Genomic DNA, 13100 nt, shown 5'->3' with positions numbered 1-13100 from the left:
AAATTGAAAGAAATTCATTAAATCATCAGAGCAAGAAATTAAGAAGGTAGTCATTATTCCAACCTATCACTTCTATTATTACGTATAATGAATAAATGACCGTTCTTTGGATAATGAATTTCACGTAGCAGGAAAATGTTTTTTTTTCCTTCGAAAAAAGAACTTTTCGTATATTATGCAATCTCGTCAAATTGGTTTTAATTTGTAATTAGCATTTTCTGTTTAAAAAAAGAACATGAGTATAATTAATGAATATATAATGGGAACACACACAAATTAATTAAACCGAGAAGTTTTCAATACGAGCCATTTATTTAGTAATTTAATTTATCCATAAAAGAATGGATGATCAAAATATGGAAGAATATATTAAACGATTATTGTAATGTTTTAAAAATAGATTCTGTGTTTCTTTGTAATGGTTAGAAAAATTTAAGGGTGGATCAAATGAAAACGGAACAGTGGTTAAATGATTTGGTTAATTTCTGTATGAGACTGTGGTGACATTTTTGTACAGAAGGTAGTGCGTAGGTAAGAAGACAAACCCTACTGGGGACTTGCTCTAGGTTAATGCTCATCTCCTCATAATTACCATTCGAGAGGAGTTTCTAGGGAAACAAGCAACAGTATAATCGAAAGTAATTAGTAGTTTCGAAAGTAGTTAGTAGTTTCGAAAAGAGTGAATAATCACCAAAAATAACCGATTTAAAAAAAAAAATCGACAAGATCCAAGTCAAGAAATTAGGTTTTGGCAATCATGTTCAGCATATTAAATTGCTTGAAGCGGGCAGCCCTAATGTCTTAACCTATTTCTTTATTTGTTTTCATCTACTGAATAGGTAAGTGAAATGAATGACATTTTTTATATATACAGCATCTATTAATATTATGCGGTCACAAAAAATATTCGATTAAAATTTGATTAATCGGTCGATTAATCGATTAAAAGTTTTTGATTAAACAGTTAAAAATTTCAATCGATTCCCAGCTCTAGAAAAAAAACGAGCAAATTAGTTGTTAGCTGAACACACAATTCAGCTCAAAAAATAACTTTCCGGTGTCTTTATGTTATTTTAAGGCATAACAGGTACATTTTCAGGCTATCGATAATGCCATCGTCTTTGAAAAAAAAAACCCAAACGGATCGTTATACTTGCAATTTATTGCTGTTTTTCTAAACTTTACTTCATTTTTCAAATTTGAATATCTCAGCGAATAGAACACTTAGAGACGTGGAGTTTTTTGTTGGCATCAGGAGAGGCAGGAGAACAATTTTATAACTGGGTTTTTGGGCACAGGGTGTTCGTATTAAAAGTTAAAATTTTTTTTTATTTTAATAACTATACAACCCTAATAATTTTCGCAATTTTCTCTCACAATTGTAGTAACAAAAGCAGTACGACTGAGACAAAAAAAAGAGACCATTTTACGAAATGAAATTTATTTCTCAAAAGCTTTCAATATACAGTACTATACCGCTCCATGCTATTTATTACCAAATGTTAGATTTCGTACGTAGAACCTATTCAATAAATGAAGCATCGGCAGGGGAATTCGCATATCAGAATCGTATTAGAGGCTATTTTCATGTTATTGAGATACCCAGCTTTAGATGGATACGAAGCTTTCTGGGAAATACTCAGTATTTCCTAAAGAAAGTGCATTCGTAAAAAGGAAGAATCCGTATGTATTGAATGGAATCTCGGGCGATGCAGGCGTGAAATGAAATCCTGGCTCTGACTTCCACGAAATAGTTCAATAAAACTGTCCATAAGATTTTCAAATAGCCTAGAGAGGACTTGTATAACTATATTGAACGATTTAGAAATTGTAATGGATTCGCCTAGCAAGTTTCAAGGTTCCTCTATGATAATTTTTTTTCACCTGCAATACGACCGAGAACCATCACTTTTTGAAATTCATTGTGATTAGATTTCTCCAGATTGATATAACCCCAACTTAAGGTATCCGACTATCTTTCTTGTCACTTTTCTTTAAAATGGTTCTGGAGTGAACTTTAAATACATTTTTTGATAGAAAGTGTCTCGAAATGGTGAAAACAGTGACAAATTTTGGTCCTATTATATTTCCTATGAAAAAGTCGTTTTTGTGCCAAATTTCAGGCAAAATTCATGTGATATTCGAAACACGATTGCGAAAACTTTTATTATTGAAATGCTTTGTGATTTTCATAGTGCATTTAACGATTAATGTTGCAGGTTATGAACCGAAATTTAAAGGATTGCCTGATATGTTCATAAGTTACACCAAAATATGTTTTTGTACGTGTGAACTTTTTGAAATTTCATCCTACATTTTGTCTATAAAACACTGTAATTCAAAAAAATATATGTGACAGACCTTAGATTTTGGTTCATAACCTCAACAATATATAGAAAAATAGCACATTAAAATTTCATAAGAATGCAATGAATCAATTTTTACAAATCATGTCACAAAGTCAAGTAAAATGTCAAAAACATAGCCTTCTTCGTAGAACACGTTTAAAGTATTTATTCGCGTATTACTTGTATGTAAAAACGCAACACTAAAGTTAACGTAACTTTGATTCTAAGCGTCATATAAGAAGGCCCGTTTTGGAATCACAATAAATAGGGCTTTTATAAAAAATAAAGAAAATGAAAATCCATATTTTCTTCCAAAATGACGTTTTCAACGTATACCTTAACGTGAGCGAATGCGAGCCGATCTCTCTCTTTAAAAAGTCTCGCCACAGACCTACAAACTCTACAAATTGTAATTCAATCATAACACATCACTCACTTCAATTCTGAAATATAGATGGCAGCACTAAAAAATCAAACACAATACTACATACACACTCAGACTTTTAGGTACACACGTTTAGCTACACTTCCGGCACAACTCACTAGGTAGTAAACCCGCCCATAGATGGTGATAGACCTGAGTTGTGCTTGGTTTGAAGGAAAGAAAAAGAAATTTATAGGCCTATGTTTGGTAGTTATATCACTGTAGGACTATTCCATCACATGATCTAGAAAGCGGTATATACGTAAATACAGTGAAACTCCTCTAAGACGGCCACTCGGCGGTCCTCAAAAAAGTGACCGTTTGCGGAGGTGACCGCCGAATAGGGGTTGTTTGACATAAAAAGCACATTTCAAAATAACGGTTTTTAATGTCACAAAAAATCTTATGATCAATTTACTTACAATGCCCACAGAACAGATACGTATGTTGCGAAACCTCGCTACAACGATAATGCTAGATATGATAAATCCCTCTACAACGGTATTTTTTTCAAATATTCTTTTGAACAGCCTATAGTCTGTAATGTTAAACTTACAACGATATCCTTTACTATGATAAACCCTCTATAACAATATTTTTAGGAGGATTTCAAAACCGCTACAACTTTTATTTTCATTTATTTTTCGCTATATATCCTTCAGTATATTTCTTTTAATTCATATCACATGTTTCAGTTCTTCCCCGAGGACGTCTAACAATATCGTTGTTGGGCATCAATCTAATCACCGAAAGTGTTCTACTTTTTGTGCGATACAACAGTGTATTTCGGTAAAAACTCAGGAGCGCATTTTTTGGCGATACTAAAAACGCCAATTTAGAAAAGCTACCAACAGCAGCATAAATTTGATGACACGTGATGATAATTTTGGCTGTCGATTTTTAAAGATAATTCCTCTAGAAAGATATTTTGTCTTGGTTCGGTATCGTTATGCATATCGAGGTTTCACTGTATCTTATGCAGAACTTGAGAAATACCAGATCATCCGACCAATTCCTTAATCTGTATAATCCGGGATCTGCTCTTTCTTTATAGCAAGTACTGTACATGCTTTTTCTTCACATTTATTTTATTCCCTCACTGTTATTCTACTGAATCTGAAGAAAGTATCCTCAGAGCCGAAACTTCCACATCCTTTACCTATTCAGTAGAGATTATAGACTATATCTGTCTGGTTTACCCTGTTACCCCGGAAGCAAATTTTTAAACTGTCTCACCAGCTAGTAGCAACCCTACAGCATCAGCCTTTGTCGTCCTATTTATAAATGTTTCCAACCTGATAAGTGTCATGCATGAACAGAAAATCCGATTGATCCGAAAAGGTATATTTACTGATGTATAAAGATTACAAGGTTATACAAAAAGAACTACCGGCTCTGAATGCACTAGGATAGAAAAAAATGCACAAAAACCTTGTTTTCTCAAACTGTTATCTACAAGGAAGTGGCCGCGGACAGGTTGATCGCTGACTACATACAGAGGTGGCCGCGGAATGGGAGTGATTTTTGTATTATGTCTATGGGGCCTATTGTCCGTTCCGAGGAAACCTGGTCCCGAAAGGAGGTGGCCGGGGAATAGGGGTGGCCGCCTAGGGGAGTTTCACTGTAGTTCCAAAAATAGGGCTTGAAAAGAAATGAAATGAATCCTATAGATGAAGATAAAGATCCTTGAAATAATATTTTGTATTTCATTATAGACACTTAGATCAACACCACACTGTGCGTTGAGATAGATATAAAGGGTATCCCATAAATTCGTACACACACACGTTGTAGTTTAAATGTTGCCCATAACAAATATGGATGTCATATATTTCTCAAATACAGCAACCCAATTAAAAATCTATATAAGATATACAGAAGACTGGATGTTGTGAAGATATTTATTATTTGAGATGTTAATTTTTTAAGGAAGGAAAAAACTCATCTCTGCCTCGAGTCGAACCCGGGTCCCTCGATTGCCGGACGAGTGCTCTGACCGCTCAGCTACAGAGGAGATAGAGATTTTCCTTCGCTAGAGCGTATATATGCCGAACGGAACCGTGCAATGGACGTTGAAACCGATCAGCTAATAGCTCATGGACGACGAGCCACCAGAGGGCTATATATATGACATGAATGTCGCTCTCCACTTGTTAATACAAGATTACATACCGTCCATTGCACGGTTCCGTTCGGCATATATACGCTCTAGCGGAGGAAAATCTCTATTTCCTCTGTAGCTTAGCGGTCAGAGCACTCGTCCGGCAATCGAGGGATCCGGGTTCGACTCCCGATAGAGGCAGAGATGAGTTTTTTCCTTCCTTAAAAAATTAACATCTCAAATAATAAATATCTTCACAACATCCAGTCTTCTGTATATCTTGTATTAACAAGTGGAGAGCGAAATTCATGTCATAAAAATCTATATATATAAAATTGATTTTCTGTGTGTATGTTCTCTATACAAATCTACAATTTTAGATCGATCGTCGCCAAATTTTGCATATATACCAAATGGGGCCCGACTTGAACGATAGGCTACTTTAAAATTTCGTCAGACCAGGGCAAATGCCCCAAATGGGCAAAAAACTGTCCGGCAACAATGGTTTTTGGGCCTCAACAATCACTTTCCGAACGTTTACTTTGGTTACCGTGGTTCCCTATCAATGCGTTCCAGACGAGTATATGCCTTTAGAACGGTTTGTCACTTCTTTAATCCTGTTAGTATATGTATAATAGTTTATGCCTTTATAATGGTTTGCCACATTTTCAATATACTCTCAGTAATGAGACTTTTTGAATAGACGTCATAATCATCATCAGCATCGCTTTAAGGGTCAAGAAAAGGGTGAAATCAGTGTTAAAATTGCCGATTTTACTGTAGAAATGCTGAAAAAATGCTGAGTTTTCTGTCACATCAATAATTTAAAAAATTGTATTGAATTCTAGATTTCTGAAATATTGAGTTCGATGAGAGGTATACGTAGGCTGACCATATTTCCTCGAGAGAAATACGGGAAAATACGGGACATCGCCAATTATCGCCAAAAACAATGCCAAAACCAAACAAAGTTGCCAAATATTGTTGAAATTACGGAAACATCACAATGGCGGGAAATGATGCATTACTGCAAATTGCAGTGGATTAAAATGTATTCCACGAAAAAAAAAAACGTTTACCAAAGCAAATGTGGGGGATTAATATCCCATATATAGTTGTAACTATCATAAAATAATTTATGAGTTGAAAAATAATCCCAATCTTCGACTTCAATAAAGAATAAAAATTCAAGTAGGTGTCGTGTGAAATACGGGAAAAACCGGGACACTTTTGCCAAAAAGTCGGGACGGCCAAAAAAAAGAGAAAATACCGGGACTGTCCCGGGAAATATGGGACGTATGGTCACCCTAGGTATACGAAGTCCGGGAGATTAATTATTAAGTAATTAGCTGGACCTACTTTCGAGTTGGACATTCATGCAATAACATTGATTTCAACTTTTTATTTATATCTTCTCAAGCATGAAAATTAATGTCTCCGTATTGTCTTTTAATATTGAACTGCATAAATTCATATAGTTTAGGTTGTTTTAAAATGAATTATGGGCCCGTAAAGTACATCGAAGAAATTCCACAGCTTCAATTAAGCATTTTTGAAAGCTGAAACAGGCAGATGAATAAGTTCAGGGGGGGGGGAGAGAATAGAAATACCTAGCGCTCCTTAAAAAAAGGAAAAAAATATATTCGTTTCTATGTTTCTTTAAATCTAGATTATCGCCATATTGGTTAACACGGTTTGCATGTCCCTCAAAGAAAGAGGGAGATATCACGTGATCCAAACAGCCTCATTGAAGAAATCCCGGGCAGCGCCGGGTATTATAGCTAGTGCAATTATGAAAACTAAAAACTATAAACAGGCTCCATAGGGTAATAGGGAATATGACATTTTACTGGCGAACCGTTGATTCTAGGGAGGATACTTCTAATTAGAAAAAGTATCTAAATAACGCGTAGTACTCAGACATGAATGACACTCATGTTGCAAGGGGTTGAACACAGCTATTGAAATAAAAATATTGCTTTTTTATACAGTCCCTGTGGGCCGCCTCAACACCCAGTTACAAAGTCGTTGGTTGCCCTGCATCTCCTGATGCCAAAAAAGAAAAAAAAAAGAAAGAAAAAAACAACCACGTTTCTAAGTGCAATATTCGCTGAGATTTTCGAATTTAAAAAACGGAAGGAAGTTTACCGCCTGGCAGTCTAGTGGTAAGGGAGCTAGCTTTTGACTGTGCTAGTCTGGTTGCGAATCTCGGTTCGGGCATGGTCGGGGAAAAAACAGCATTAAAAGCGGGTGAAACCATAGACTTAAGATATAAATAGACCGCGCACGCTATTCATAAAACTTGTCGAACGTGAAGAAAAGATGAGCAGTATTGTCGGGGAAAGAACAGGTTCTGCGCTATTACATTTGGCGCGTTTTCGCAGAAGCTAGGATGTTGCTGTAACGAAATTTGACTCAATTCGATCAAGTTGATGAAAACTTTCCTTCATTTTTTCAATGAATTTCACTCATTTTTATGTGAAATATTTAGGGAGTATCAGATTTGAAAAAATAAATTCTATAAAATAAACAAATATTGGAAAACGGAACGACGTATATGTTGTTAAAGCCTAATTCATTTATATTTTTAAATATTCTCTTCATTCACTTTGTCGCTTTTAATTTCGAAAATTTATTTATACTAGGGGTTATTAAAACAAAAATATATCTTTCCAGAACATTACAATTACTCTATATACTCATAATTAATGTATAATTAATTATAATGCATCATATTATGTTATGTAATGTAACACATTCACACTCATACCATATTCAGTCATGAAATAATATTCAAACAATAAGAAAAAGTTTCATTTCTAACATTCCTGAAAAACCTTTTATAACCTCATCACACAAAACTGTAAACACTTACATAATATTTCAGGATTAAAATAGATTTTACTCAAGAAAATTACAGAATCTCATCATCAATTTCTCTAAATTATAAGAATTAAAATTCCATGCAGAGTATATATGTAATAATTTAAAGTGTGTATATATATATATATATATATATAATATTTTAGGATATAATATTTCACATATATAATATTTACACATGTCACATATATATATATATATATATATATATATATATATGTGACATATGTAATCTCTTCGCTCCAAAAGTATGCATATGTTAATCTTAATTTAAGGTATTAAATCGTTTTCAGAATGATTCTTTTTCAAGATAACATCTGAGGTACACAATATATGACTTCAGGTCTTAGTACAGATATTGACTCAAAAAATCAATTGAATAATTAATTTTCTTGTTTGAAGCGGCAATTTCACATACAACAAACATAAATTAATGAATAAAAAAATTTCTTTTCTGTAATAGTTTTATCTCAGGTGTGAAGAGGGGTAAAAATACTATTATTTTTAGAGGTTGTTATGCATTTTTATGCAAAACTGCAATTGTCTAGAGGGGGGGGGGAGTTTTCCTCACATTCTATTTAAATAGAATATTTTTCATAAATTTCTCCTTCTGAAAAGCATATTTTCTTCCAAGTTGAGCAAAACTCGAATGAACTCACTAGCTCGCCAAATCTCGCCAAATCTTGCGGAGACGTATATTTCAGTTAAAACTTCATAAAACTCACAATTTCAATCATTTATTGCCAAAAATTCTATTAAAACATTTAATAATGATTCATGACATTTGAATTTTACCAAAACTTGGAACTTTAATTGAATTAAATCCAAAATGGAGTCGTTAAAAACTGAGATTACGTCAGAAATCCATTGCATCGTCAATTTAATATTCCAATTTTTAATTTATAAGAAGAGGAATAAGCAAAAAAGTATTCCCTTGTGAAAGGATACTGGTCCCCCTTTCCTAAACCGCTCAGAACATCCGAAAGCTGCGCAAGTGTTGGCCATTCTAATCAAAAATAAGACAGCGCGTGTAGATCGTCATACGAGTAGCCATAAGGAAAGCAGTGCCAGCGAGATTCCCTGACCAGCCTTTCGACCGGAGTCACGTGACTCCGGATCTTTGCTTCACATTGTAACCCCTCGCGCGCACTCTATAGTATTATTACTCTGTGGGTGAAACGGTTTACTCGCATTTAATGCTGGTTTCCCCCCCCCCCCAATTTTCCCCTTTTTTTTGAGTTCGGATATCTCGGTGAATATTACGATTGTAAAAGTGGATTTTTGTTGTTGTTAGCGTCAGGAAAGGCAGGGCAACAACTTTGTAATTCGGTGCTGAGGCACACGTGGACGTTATAAATATCTAACTTTTTTAATAATTGTACAACTCCTTGCAACGTAAATGATATATCTGAATACTACACGTTATTTGGACACTTTGTTTTAAGTGAAAGCATGCCTCCAACATCAACGGTTCGCCAGTAAAACACCATGAGCCCTGTTACCTCTGCACCCTGTATACACGATAAAATATAATACACTGTCCATAAAAATGTGTTCATAAATAAATCTAGCAGGGTGTTGTTTAGGTGAAGAAGCAGTTACGTAATTGCGATCACACCAAACAATGAATAATGTTAACACTGAGAGAGAGAAAGAAAAAGAATTAAAGTAAAAATATTCTACAATCAATTCTGAAATTGAAAAAAATATATGAGCAAAAATAAGCAGATGAAGCTATGGTAGTGGTACCTCCACTACATTGACATATTGACAAATAATGAAAATTAGAATTTTTATATGACCCCCTAACGAAGAAAATAATTAAATTTTTAGCTTTTTCTATTAAAGTGATACCTAATTTGACCCGTGTTGTGTTGAATGGAAACTCACCGAAATAATGGCGGTCCAAGTTTTTGATTTTTGCCAATTTTTTGCACGTCTTTCCAAGCCTTAAAATTTTTTAGAAAGTAATTTTACTATGTAATTGCTTTTTAGGACAAGGCGACCAAATAAAAAATTATAATGCTTATTTTATTTTTACATGTCTGTACAACCCCTCGCAATATGAATGAATTATCTGACGTCTAATTATATACAATTTTTGGATACTTTTCCTTATTTGGAAATATGCTACCAGGATCGACGGTTCGCGAGTTAGTGCAGGATAAATGGACTATTCTATGCACCCTGTATAGGAGGGCTAAACAAATCCCAGGAGAAAATCACCATGGCGAGTAAAAAAATGGTATCGGTGCCTTAAAATTTTTTTTGTGCGGTTACTCAATTGCAGGCTGAGAGCAGAACCAGATGTTAGGAATTTATAGCATCATATCTGTCTACGTAAAAGAGGGTCACTATGCCCTGAAGAAGTTATAAGAAGCATTATTTTCAATCTTCGGGTGGAAAATGTTTTGGTACCAAAAACATTGCTGTTGCCTAGATTATTTTTACGATTTGTCCAGCCCTGCTGTAGAGCTTACGTCATTCCTGCATGTATGAATTCCTCATACATGATAAAATTTTACGAGATGTATACGTGGTTAAGTACTAACAGCTGATGATTAAAAACATAACACAACATATTTGGAAAACCACCAAAAATTCGGTGATCATGAAATTAATGACAGATAAATAACGTAACTTGTTTTCACTAGTATACGATACATTATTTTTCTGGTTGAATGATGACAATCTGATGGTTTTGAGTTTTTGTTTATTAAACTCTCTGAATATTTTAATCATCTTTATCGTTCAAAATGCATATACATCAACAAAGCGTTCCCTTTTGTTCCGGCTTCAAAGTGGGCGATTAGGCGTGTCTTATCCGGAAACATCCATCATTTGGCAAAACAGTTAAGACTTCATCCATCTCTACCCTTTTATAATATCTGCCACAAGCATCTACAGCAACAAAATTTTCTTGGCATTTCTTTTTTTTTGTTTACTTCCGACGCCATTACTCATCATAGCCCTGCGGTCGATTTCCGAAGCAACAAAATATTTCTCTCTTACATGTAAATGACTTTTTCTTTCGGTCTTATTTTCACACAAACAATAACACATCAATCTAAAAAAAAAACTACATAAATAAAGAAGTTTACTTTTTTCAGAATTTGTACAGGATGTTGCCTTGGAGTGGTGACAAACTCAAAAGGGCGATATTAGGCATCAAGAGAAACAAAAATTCTCAAAGAACATGGTATCGCAAACAACGTTTAGTAGGTGAAAATAACAAAAATACTTATGAAGGTTGCGACTTCAAATGTGGCAAAAAGGCCAATAATAAGTAGAAAAAGCATTTATTTGACAGCATGATGACAACACAGCCGGTGGTGTACAAAATTAAGTACGATAATAAGTACAAAATAGTAAAATAAGTAAGTGCAAATTATGCATAATAACAGATAAAGGCGATGAATTAAGTATTCAATAAATTTACTAACGACGCTAAGGTATTATGCATATTCACCGGTAAAAGTGATAAATTGTTGTCAAACTTACCAATACTATTGGTAATTATGCATATTAACCGATTTATCACATTCACCGTAATATATATATGAAGTTTCATCAAAATGCCTCCATCAGAATGTACGCTACATACGTCTGAGTAGTGTCAGTTTATTCATAACCACTTTGTACAATGCACATAGAATTTCTTTTATTATTATTTCTTTAATTTAAAATACACATATACACACACAATCCGACAAAAGTAAAAATCTACAGTGAACGTCAAAATACAAAACAATAACGAAAAAAAAAAAAAAATAAATAAAAAAATAAGCACATTGGCGCCATATAGACCGGTAGGAATTTTGCAATTCTTTCATCAGGTCAATTGTTACAATGCAATAGCGTTGGTTAGTAGGATATTTTATTTTGTGTTGTTGACTTGTTATAATATTGTGTTCATTAATCACCTGAGAATTGTTCAGGTGGAATAGTGAGAGATCTCAAAACACAAGTTTTTTTGTAAAATTCAGAATTTTTTTTAATAGCAAATTTATCTCAGTGCATTATAGTTTCATAATTCAATTTTTTTTATAATTGAGAGAATGTATTTTCTGAAATTCGTAACATTATTTGTATTACAGTAAAACCTGTCTTTTGCGACACCGGTGGTACAAAAAAAAAATCGTTCATAAAACAGGGGTGATCATTAATGAGGGGTTTGTAATTCGTACTTTTATTATACCAGGGAAAATTATTATTTGGCCGTAAAAGAAAGGTGACCATGGCTCAGGGGTGTCCGTTACGAGAGGCTTACTGTATTAACGAGGTACGGTCATCATTTTGTCCGTTACACATTAGATTACAGTATAAGTAAAATATTTTCATCCTTGACATGGCTACGGGGTCTAAGGTTCAAATTCGTTTTGATTTGGTGAACAACATCAGTTGCAAAAAAAGCAACAATTCATATTCGGAATCGATGAAAAAACATAAATGTGACACGGTAGATAGTAAATAATTAAAAAAAAAATTATAGAGCGGGAAAATGTTATTGATTTATTGATTGTCCGCAGTTAGAAACTCACAAAATCGATGACCAAGAAATATCGGAGAGTAATCAATATCTAAGGTCTAAAAATAATAAACAAAGGAAACAGATATATGAAACTATAATGTAATCGGATAAAATCTCTCTACTTTCAGTGAAACACAGATATTTTTCAGTAGGGTTTTTCGGTGATACAAATAATCAGGATTATGAGCCGAGTTTTAAAATGATCAAATTCAAGCGAAATATTACGTTAGGGCCAATAAATAATGCCATAAATGGCTCTAATTGTTTGAAAAGCCGCATCAGAAGTATTGAACTATCAGTAATTGTAAACGTTTCAGCACAACTATAAGCTCTAATATTGCCAAATTGAAATTATATTCTTTAAATATGACCTGCAGGTTACCTAAAAATGTTTCAAATCCAAGAACATATGAAAAAAAAAACATAAATATGATTACATCCCCCAAATTAGTAGTAAGAAAACAATATTGAATTTCTTTTTCTACGAATTTCTTGGTGTGAATTATAGACAGATGCATTATTATTGGCATCATGTTTCTGCCAGGTTGTTGTAGAAATATATGCCAGGTGTATAAATTAATCTGTGAAAAATAATTTTGCAGGAATAAACATGAGTACAAGAAGTAGAAAAATCGAATGTTTTCCCAAAAAGACATGACGAACGCCTTTCATTTCCTAAGATTTTATTATTGGTTGATGAAATTTACGTGTGGAGTATATATAATAACATACTTTCACAAAACAAATTTCCAACCACGAATTATTCGTTGCAGATTATACGTAGGAATTTACGGTAACCATACGGCAACATGA

The sequence above is a fragment of the Pholcus phalangioides genome, unplaced genomic scaffold, assembly GCF_987345545.1.
Source record: "Pholcus phalangioides strain wild (caught in Gottingen) unplaced genomic scaffold, Ppha-v1.0 ptg000015l_1, whole genome shotgun sequence".
NCBI classification, from domain to species: Eukaryota; Metazoa; Arthropoda; class Arachnida; order Araneae; family Pholcidae; genus Pholcus; species Pholcus phalangioides.
The sequence above is the reverse complement of the archived record's forward strand: the minus strand, read 5'-3'. Positions refer to the sequence as shown.